Source organism: Oryza glaberrima, chromosome 2 (assembly GCF_000147395.1).
Source record: "Oryza glaberrima chromosome 2, OglaRS2, whole genome shotgun sequence".
Taxonomy (NCBI): domain Eukaryota; kingdom Viridiplantae; phylum Streptophyta; class Magnoliopsida; order Poales; family Poaceae; genus Oryza; species Oryza glaberrima.
The window spans coordinates 2,791,345-2,802,202 of record NC_068327.1 but is presented as its reverse complement, the minus strand read 5'-3'; the positions used below and the strand labels follow the sequence as shown (position 1 = coordinate 2,802,202).

Genomic DNA, 10,858 nt, shown 5'->3' with positions numbered 1-10,858 from the left:
AGGCCAGTGCGTCCTGATATCTGGCGTTCCTCACATGCCAAGTAGACAAAAAAAAAAAAGTAATAATATATTGAGCTACATGCTTCACAGTGCAAGTTGTTGTAGTAGATCCCACTAGTATCACCGCACTGTGAATGGTCTAAGTGGATAAAAATTGTACTAGTGCTTGTTCTAACTTGTAAAATGACATTAGCACGTGTTTTAAACTGGTAAAAGATATGTTTCGTTAAAAATAAAATTTATATATAGAATTTACTTAAATTATTAAATAAAAGTATTTTATTTTTTAATAGTTAATATTCAACTAATTATGGGCCACTTTGGATGATGCCAAAATGTGCAATGCCAATATTTTGGTAGTTTGAATAGTAAATATGATGGTTTGGTTTGAAGCTGAATAGATAGTAATGCACATGCTTAATTTGGTATAGTTATAAAACTTTCTTCACCATAACATAAAATTTGACTCTTAATTAGTATCAATCCAAACACATTACTAAGAATTCCACCCTACCAAGAGGTTGATCGGTATTGTTGGCTGTAGCAGCGCGGCTGCAGCCAACCAACCTAGCGCGCGTTGATTTTCTGTAGGTGCAACAGGAGGCTTGGTTTGCTGACTGCAGCTATTAGAGTCCAAAGTATTGGTAGTACCAAAACATTCATAGGTTTTGGCATTACTAATGTTTTGGTATAGCACTAAGCCCTATATGCTAATTATGTTTTCTATTTTACGATCGACTAATCAACTGTAACAATAAAGTTGGTCAGGAATTGTGGGCCCATTAGCCTTTTCCTTTATTTTTTATTGCCTCATTTTCTTTTCGATTTTGCTATCATGTTGTCCAGACATTTATTTTTAAAAAAATGAATTAAAACTCGGATCTACATTCAAAACGGATGCACACAGCCATATTGGCACATTTTCTTAGAGAAAAAAGAGAACTTAACACATAGTGATGGGACTGTGTATCTAAACCGATCTGTGAAAGTGACGGACCAAAAGCTGATATATTATCTTCCATACAAGCATTTTTTCTTGTTTGGTCATTACCTGACATGCTGGAATATGCTTATAGTTCTTTACATTCTCCTTTACCATAATGAAATTTGGTCTGCCTCGTTCGGCCGACTCGGCAAAAGAACATACTGATAGTTACAGACAAAATTTACGCTCCCTCCGTTTCATAATGTAATACTTTCTAGTATTCTCCACATTCATATAAATGTATATGTCTAGATTCATTAACATCTATACGAATGTGGTTAATGTTAGAAAGCTTTACATTATAAAACGGATGAAGTACTAGATAAAAATGAAAAGAGTACGGTCAATTCTTGCTGCCGCCTTCATTTTCCTGAAACTTATTTTTAACTCCTTGCAACTTTGATTTTTAATGATAGCCACTTGTGCCCTTCTGCATTTGTATTTGACAGACATTATCATAGCCATAGAAACAGCATATTCTATCAACATCAGAAGTACTCCTTATCTGCCAAAGGAAAAGACAAATGCAAGCAATCTTTTTGCTGGTTACTGAAATACCAGCTAATGATCACATGAACACTGCCATTAACCTGACTAATCGATTCTCAGCCCCTCTAATGATGCTGCTGTCTGGTCCAGCATTGCTGCTAATCTAGACTTCAAGAGTCGCAGTCCAAAGGCCAAAACCATCGTAAACCAATTGCCATTTGCAACTTAGATGTTAACCAAAACCAAAGCTTTGATGCTGACAACGGCAAGAAAAGTAAACGCCTCAGGGTCAACGAGAGAGCCCTGGGAAATATTTCCTCCATTAATCCGTTCTTTCCATGCCCGTACACATGTGGATCTTGACATCGATGACTGCTTCAAAACATGTGCTCCTTTTCTTTTTCTGAATGATGTTGTTTGTCATGTACCTCACCAATCCGATCTTGCAAATCTGTGAGGTCCCTTCTTTTCGCCAAAAAAAAAAGATGTGTTTTTCCTGCCCATCAAAAAAGGATAAATATTCTGTTCAGTTTTGTCATTGTTAAAACAGCGAAAAATTGACGTGATGAAGCTGGTAGAAGTCAGATCAAATAAATTAGGTCATGATAAAAACAGTTCAATAATAGCCGAATCAGTGGATGGCTGCTACAAGTACTATCGAATTATTGTGCGTGGAAGTCAGACTTACCAATAAACTGTAGTGGCGGGTGGGGAATAGTTAACTTAGAAAGCGATGCTGCAATTAGTCAATAAGATCTTAATCCTGACTCATAAATTTGGTGACTATGACCTGAATGATCAAACAAAGAAAGAGATAGCAGCTGTTTGTTCCCTTCCTATCCTGTTCCTTCTTCATCAGACTATTGGCTCCGATGCTTAGCCTATGGAGAAAACTATGCAGCCCCTCCATTTTTCCAACAAGAACCACAAAAACAGATTTCACATGATTTACCTTGGCCATGCTCTTGTGCTGCTGCTCTTCTTGGCCTCTCCCACCAGTTCTTGCACCGAGCAAGAGAGGAACTCACTTGTCCAGTTTCTCACCGGGCTCTCGAGGGATGGTGGCCTGGGCATGTCATGGAAGAATGGCATGGACTGCTGCGCATGGGAAGGGATCACCTGCAACCCAAACAGGATGGTTACTGATGTGTTTCTGGCTTCTAGAGGCCTTGAAGGGGTCATCTCACCTTCCCTTGGCAATCTCACAGGTCTAATGCGCCTCAACTTGTCCCACAACTCGCTGTCCGGTGGCTTACCGCTGGAACTGGTGTCATCCAGCAGCATCGTGGTCCTTGATGTCAGTTTTAACTACATGACAGGAGGCCTAAGTGACCTGCCATCTTCAACCCCTGACCGGCCTCTGCAGGTACTGAACATATCGAGCAACTTGTTTACAGGAATTTTTTCATCAACCACATGGGAGGTGATGAAGAGTCTTGTCGCGCTCAATGCCAGCACCAACAGCTTTACTGGGAATATACCAACTTCGTTCTGTGTCAGTGCACCATCCTTTGCTTTGCTTGAACTTAGTAATAACCAATTCAGTGGAGGCATCCCTCCAGGGCTTGGTAATTGCTCCAAGTTGACATTCCTCAGCACTGGCAGAAACAATCTCAGTGGGACCCTTCCATATGAGCTCTTCAATATTACCTCTTTGAAGCACCTTTCTTTTCCTAACAATCAGTTAGAAGGATCAATTGACGGCATCATCAAGCTCATAAATCTGGTCACTCTTGATCTCGGAGGAAATAAGCTCATTGGTAGCATTCCACATTCCATAGGACAGCTGAAAAGACTGGATGAGCTCCATCTGGACAACAACAATATGTCCGGGGAGCTGCCATCGACTTTGAGTGACTGCACAAACCTTGTAACCATCGACCTCAAGAGCAACAGCTTCAGTGGGAAGCTTACCAATGTCAACTTCTCCACACTGCCCAATCTGAAAACTTTAGACGTCGTTTGGAACAATTTTTCTGGAACAGTTCCAGAAAGCATCTACTCATGCAGAAATCTAACTGCATTACGGCTGTCTTATAATGGGTTCCATGGCCAGTTGTCAGAGAGAATAGAAAATCTGCAGTACCTCTCTTTTCTATCAATTGTTAATATCTCTCTTACAAATATCACAAGTACATTTCAGGTACTTCAGAGTTGCAGGAACCTCACCTCCTTACTCATTGGTCGCAACTTCAAGCAAGAAACAATGCCAGAGGGTGATATAATTGATGGTTTTGAGAATCTTCAGGTCCTTTCCCTGGCCAATTGTATGTTGTCTGGAAGAATACCGCATTGGTTATCAAAGTTCAAAAATTTGGCGGTGTTATTTTTATTTAACAATCAACTTACTGGACAAATACCTGACTGGATCAGCAGCCTAAACTTCCTTTTCTATCTAGATGTATCAAACAACAGCCTTTCTGGAGAACTTCCAAAAGCCTTAATGGAGATGCCAATGTTCAAAACAGATAATGTTGAACCAAGGGTCTTTGAGTTGCCTGTTTTCACAGCTCCATTACTTCAATACCGAATAACCAGCGCTCTCCCAAAAGTGCTGAATCTAGGTATCAATAACTTCACTGGTGTCATCCCAAAGGAGATTGGTCAGTTGAAGGCACTTCTTTTACTCAATTTGAGCTCCAACAAATTCTCTGGAGGGATACCAGAATCAATCTGCAACATCACAAACCTGCAGGTGCTTGACATATCAAGCAATAACCTCACTGGTCCAATCCCTGCAGCACTGGACAAACTGAACTTCCTTTCAGCATTTAATGTTTCTAACAATGACCTAGAAGGATCAGTTCCAACTGTAGGCCAACTGAGCACGTTTCCGAATTCTAGCTTTGATGGCAATCCAAAATTGTGTGGTCCTATGCTTGTACACCATTGTGGTTCAGATAAAACATCGTATGTCTCCAAAAAGCGACATAACAAGAAAGCCATCTTAGCACTTGCATTTGGCGTATTTTTTGGAGGTATCACCATCCTGTTCTTGCTAGCTCGTCTTATTCTCTTCTTGAGGGGCAAGAATTTCATGACTGAGAACAGGAGATGCAGAAACAATGGCACCGAAGAAACATTGTCCAACGTCAAGTCGGAGCAAACCTTGGTGGTGCTGTCACAAGGAAAGGGGGAGCAAACCAAGCTCACATTCACCGATCTCCTGAAGGCTACAAAAAATTTTGACAAGGAGAACATCATCGGTTGTGGAGGATATGGGCTAGTCTACAAAGCTGAGTTATCTGATGGATCGATGGTTGCCATAAAGAAGCTCAATAGAGACATGTGTCTGATGGAGAGGGAATTCAGTGCAGAAGTTGACGCACTCTCTACAGCACAGCATGACAATCTTGTGCCACTGTGGGGTTACTGCATCCAGGGAAACTCAATGTTGCTCATATATTCCTACATGGAGAATGGCAGCCTGGATGATTGGCTTCATAACAGGAATGATGATGCCAGCTCGTTTCTTAACTGGCCAATGCGACTCAAAATTGCACAAGGAGCAAGCCAGGGTATATCTTACATCCATGATGTCTGCAAGCCTCAAATAGTCCACCGTGACATCAAGTGCAGCAATATTTTACTTGACAAAGAATTCAAAGCTCACATTGCAGATTTTGGGCTATCAAGGTTGATCCTTTCCAACAGAACCCATGTCACAACAGAGCTAGTCGGCACTTTCGGTTACATCCCCCCAGAGTATGGACAAGGGTGGGTGGCTACATTGAGAGGTGACATGTACAGCTTTGGAGTAGTCCTGCTCGAGCTGCTCACCGGAAGGCGGCCTGTTCCAATCTTGTCTTCATCAAAACAACTTGTCGAGTGGGTGCAGGAGATGATATCTGAAGGAAAGTATATTGAGGTCCTGGATCCAACACTCCGAGGCACAGGATATGAAAAACAGATGGTGAAGGTTCTTGAAGTTGCATGCCAGTGTGTAAATCATAATCCTGGAATGAGACCAACTATACAAGAGGTTGTCTCCTGCCTGGACATCATAGGCACCGAGCTGCAGACAACAAAACTCAATTAAAATAGAATTAGATAACACATGATGATCTACTTTAGAGTGCAGAGAGAAGCTGAGTGTTGCACTGTACTTTGCACAGTCTCTCATGAATTATCTTTTTTACTATTTTGTAATTCAAACCCATTTTTTCCCTTCTTGTAACTATTCTGTAGTTAGAATTCGATAAACAACACGAAGATTCACAACATTATCGAGAGCCCATGATTCAAGAGGCAAATTCCAGGAATTTAATAAGTGACAGCTCAACACATGATTACCATGTAGTAACAAAATATATGAATCAATTTGTTGTTTGTTTTCTTAGAGAGCACAAAACTAACATATTCTCAGAAAAAAAAATTCTAGCGAATCAAAAAAAAGGAAGCAAATGGATAAACATTTTATTCTTGGTGATGGCCTAATGGGACTGTAATAACCACTTTGTGAAAAAAAACCTACACTTTTCTTTTTGATCCTTACCTGACATGTTTTCGAGAAAAAAAAGTTACCTGACATGCTGAAATATACTGATAGTTACAGACAAATATTCATTGGTATGGTCAATGCTTGCGGGCTCATTCATTTTCGTGAAACTCTTTTAGCTCCTTGCAATTTTGAGAGAGCCACTTTCTTGCCCAGCAAAAAGGGTTTTTTTTTTTCTATTCATCTTTGTTAGTCTTAAATGTTTATGTCAATAGCAAAAGTTAAACATAATGAAACTTGTATAATTGTCATATCGAGTAAATTAGCGCATGCTACAAAAGTTCAATAATGGCCGAATCATGGATGTCTGTTATAAGTATTACCAAACCATTAGTGAATGGAAGTCAGACTTACCAGTAGACTATAGCAGCTTGCTGGTGTGAACAGTGAATTTGGAAAGTGATGTCACATCTAACCAATAGCAGCTTAATCCTGACTCATAAATGTGGTGACTTTGACCTGAGAAGATAAAACAAAGAAGAGGCAGCAGCTGCTTGTTCCCTTCATATCATGATCATTCTTCATCAAACTATTGGCTCTGATGCTAGGTTATGGAGAAAACCATGCAACCCCTCCAGTTCTCGAGCAAGAACTACAGCAACAGATTCCCCATAACTTCCTTTGGTCTTGCTCTTGCGCTGCTGCTCTTCTTGGCCTCTCCCACCAGTTCTTGCACCGAGAAAGAGAGCAACTCCCTGATCCAGTTTCTCGCTTGGCTTTCAAAGGACGGTGGCCTGGGCATGTCATGGAAGAATGGCACGGACTGCTGTGCATGGGAAGGGATCACCTGCAACCCAAATAGGACAGTCAATGAGGTGTTTCTGGCTTCTAGAGGGCTTGAGGGGATCATCTCACCTTCCCTTGGCAACCTGATAGGCTTGATGCGCCTCAACTTGTCCCACAACTCACTGTCTGGTGGCTTACCGCTGGAATTGGTGTCATCCAGCAGCATCATGGTCTTTGATGTCAGTTTTAACTACCTGACAGGAGACTTAAGCGATCTGCCATCTTCGACCCATGACCGGCCTCTGCAGGTACTGAACATCTCAAGCAACTTGTTTACAGGAAATTTTCCATCAACAACATGGGAGGTGATGAAGAGTCTCGTAGCGCTCAACGCCAGCAATAACAGCTTTACTGGGAAGATACCAACTTCGTTCTGTGCCAGTGCACCATCATTTGCCTTGCTTGATCTTAGTTATAACCAATTCAGTGGGGGCATCCCTCCAGGGCTCAGTAATTGCTCCACGCTGAAATTACTCAGCTCTGGCAAAAACAATCTCACTGGGGCTATTCCATATGAGATCTTTGATATTACCTCTTTGAAGCACCTCTCTTTTCCAAACAATCAGTTAGAAGGATCAATTGACGGCATCATCAAGCTCATAAATTTGGTCACCTCTCCGCCTTGATCTTGGAGGAAATAAGTTCATTGGCAGCATCCCACATTCCATAGGACAGCTCAAGAGACTGGAGGAGTTCCATCTGGACAACAACATGTCAGGGGAGCTGCCATCAACGTTGAGTGACTGCACAAACCTTGTAACCATTGACCTAAAAAAGAACAACTTCAGTGGGGAGCTCACCAAGGTTAACTTCTCCACACTACCCAATCTAAAAACTTTAGATGTCGTGTGGAATAAATTCAATGGGACGATCCCAGAAAGCATTTACTCATGTAGCAATCTAACTGCATTACGATTATCTTTCAACAACTTTCGTGGGCAGCTGTCAGAGAAAATAGGTAACCTGAAGTCCTTATCATTCCTGTCACTTGTTAAGAACTCTCTTGCAAATATAACCAGTACATTTCAGATGCTTCAGAGCTCCAAAAACCTCACAACCTTGATAATCGGGATCAACTTCATGCACGAAACCATACCTTTAGATCATAGCATTGATGGTTTTGAGAATCTTCAGGTTCTTTCCCTGTATGGTTGTTCATTGTCTGGGAAAATACCTCATTGGTTATCAAAGCTCACAAATTTGGAGATGTTATTTTTACATAACAACCAACTAACTGCACAAATACCTATCTGGATCAGCAGCCTAAACTTCCTCTTCTATCTAGACATAACGAACAACAGCCTTTCAGGAGAAATTCCAACAGCATTAATGGAGATGCCAATGCTAAAAACAGAAAATGTTGCACCAAAAGTCTTTGAGCTGCCAATTTTTACATCCCAATCACTTCAGTACCGAATAACCAGTGCTTTCCCTAAAGTGCTCAATCTAGGCATCAATAACTTCGCTGGTGCAATCCCTAAGGAGATTGGTCAGTTGAAGGCACTTCTTTTACTCAATTTGAGCTCCAATAAATTGTCTGGACAGATAACAGAATCAATCTGCAACCTCACAAATCTTCAGATGCTTGACTTGTCAAACAATAATCTCACTGGTACAATCCCTGAAGCACTGAACAAATTGCACTTCCTTTCAGCATTTAATGTTTCTAACAATGACCTAGAAGGACCAGTTCCAACTGTAGGTCAGCTTAGCACATTTCCAAGTTCTATCTTTGATGGCAATCCAAAATTGTGTGGTCCTATGCTTGCAAACCATTGCAGTTCAGCTCAAACATCATACATCTCCAAAAAACGACACATCAAGACAGCCGTTCTGGCAGTTGCATTTGGTGTGTTCTTTGGAGGAATTGGCATCCTTGTCTTGCTAGCTCATCTCCTTACCTTGTTGAGGAGCAAACGTTTCTTGAGCAAAAACAGGAGATACAGCAATGATGGGACAGAAGCACCATCGTCCAACCTCAATTCAGAACAACCCTTGGTGATGGTACCACAAGGAAAGGGGGAGCAAACCAAGCTCACATTCACCGATCTCCTGAAGGCTACAAAAAATTTTGACAAGGAGAACATCATCGGTTGTGGAGGTTACGGACTTGTCTACAAAGCTGAGCTATCTGATGGCTCAATGCTTGCCATCAAGAAGCTCAATAGTGACATGTGTCTGATGGAAAGGGAATTCAGTGCAGAGGTTGATGCACTCTCCATGGCACAGCATGATAATCTTGTGCCACTGTGGGGTTACTGCATCCAGGGAAACTCAAGGTTCCTCATATATTCCTACATGGAGAATGGTAGCCTGGACGATTGGCTTCACAACAGGGACAACGATGCCAGCTCATTTCTTGATTGGCCAATGCAACTCAAGATCGCACAAGGGGCAAGCCAGGGCCTTGCTTATATCCATGATGTTTGTAAGCCAAACATAGTCCACCGTGACATCAAGTCCAGCAACATTCTACTTGACAAAGAATTCAAAGCTTATGTTGCAGATTTTGGGTTATCAAGATTGATCCTTCCCAACAAAACCCATGTCACAACTGAACTAGTTGGCACTCTTGGTTACGTTCCCCCAGAGTATGGGCAAGGGTGGGTGGCTACACTGAGAGGTGACATGTACAGTTTTGGGGTTGTCCTGCTTGAACTACTCACCGGGAGGCGACCCATTCCAGTCTTGTCTGCATCAAAAGAACTCATTGAGTGGGTCCAGGAGATGAGATCCAAAGGAAAACAGATTGAGGTCCTGGATCCAACACTCCGAGGCACAGGACATGAAGAGCAGATGCTGAAGGTACTTGAAGTTGCATGCCAGTGTGTCAACCACAATCCTGGAATGAGACTAACTATACGAGAGGTAGTCTCCTGCCTGGACATCATAGGCACTGAGCTGCAAACGACAGAACTCAATTAAATCAGAATTTGATAGCACATGATGATCATGTACTTAAACTTTTGAAGTGCACAGAGAACCTCATAGTTGCAGAAGAATTAATATTCGTATACTTCCTTTTTGCACAGTCCTCCATAGATTACCATTTTTTACTGTTTTGTATTCAAACCAATTTTTTGTTCAGCAAATTATTCTGTGATTAAATTTTGATTAAAAAAGGAGTATTTTTTTGTAAAACCTCACCTATAATGGTCCAAGTTTCACAAAACCACAAGAACTTTGGCACATGGCACATAACCCAGGTATTATGGTCTAAACGTTTCATAAAACCACATTAATAATTATTTTGACTTTAATCTACCACACACTTTTGAGTTCTGCAATCACATCTCAAATTTACAAGCATTTTATCCATCATAAAAATGTTAGATCCGCTTTCTTTATTTTGATATAGGACTATGTCAAAATGTTAACGATGTGGTTTTGTAAAACTTTATAACCATAATATTTAGGGTTATGTGCCACGTACCAAAATACCTGTGATTTTGTGCAACTTTGATCATAATAAGTGGGGTTTAATGAAATTTACTCAAAAAAAAAGGCAGATTCACAACATTAATTATCAGGAGACCATGATTAAAGAGGCAGAATGCCAGGAACATAATAAGTGACAGCCCAATACATGATTACAATGTAACCAAATATATGAATCATATTACTGATCCGATTATTACGATGGAAGAGGCAAGGAAAACTAATAATAGCACATGAACTGATATGAGCACCAAAATTACCCCGAAAAATATATAAGGAACCTGAGACTAGTAAAAATGTTTCTGAAACAAGCAAACTCACAAGGATGTTCATGTCGCAATCCATCCCAGGCCGCGGGTCCCGAGCAACAGCCAATCTACTCCTCCTACCCCTCCCGGCTCAGCAGATCACTGTGGTGTGAAGAGCAACAAGCAGAAGGGAAAAAAAAGCGCGGATGAAACAACTGACCCTGAGAGTGGAGAGCTGGATGCCGCCTCCCCCGCACAAACTTCTGGGGGAATCAAACGGCTCCGCCGCCGCCGCCGCCGGCATTCGCCGGCGCTGGAGTGGAGTCGCCGGGGGTATTCATCTCGCGGCGTGAAGGAGAAGAGGAGAGAGAGGAGATGGCCCAAGCCTCTTGGGCCGCTTGTTGAGTTCTTAAT

At 41.5% G+C, this 10,858-nt stretch overlaps 1 pseudogene; it reads left to right on the top strand.

Annotated features, from left to right (window-relative positions):
• Positions 1-2,164: 2,164 nt before the first annotated feature.
• On the top strand, positions 2,165-9,938 carry LOC127762109 (tyrosine-sulfated glycopeptide receptor 1-like; annotated as a pseudogene).
• The last annotated feature ends 920 nt before the right edge of the window (positions 9,939-10,858 follow it).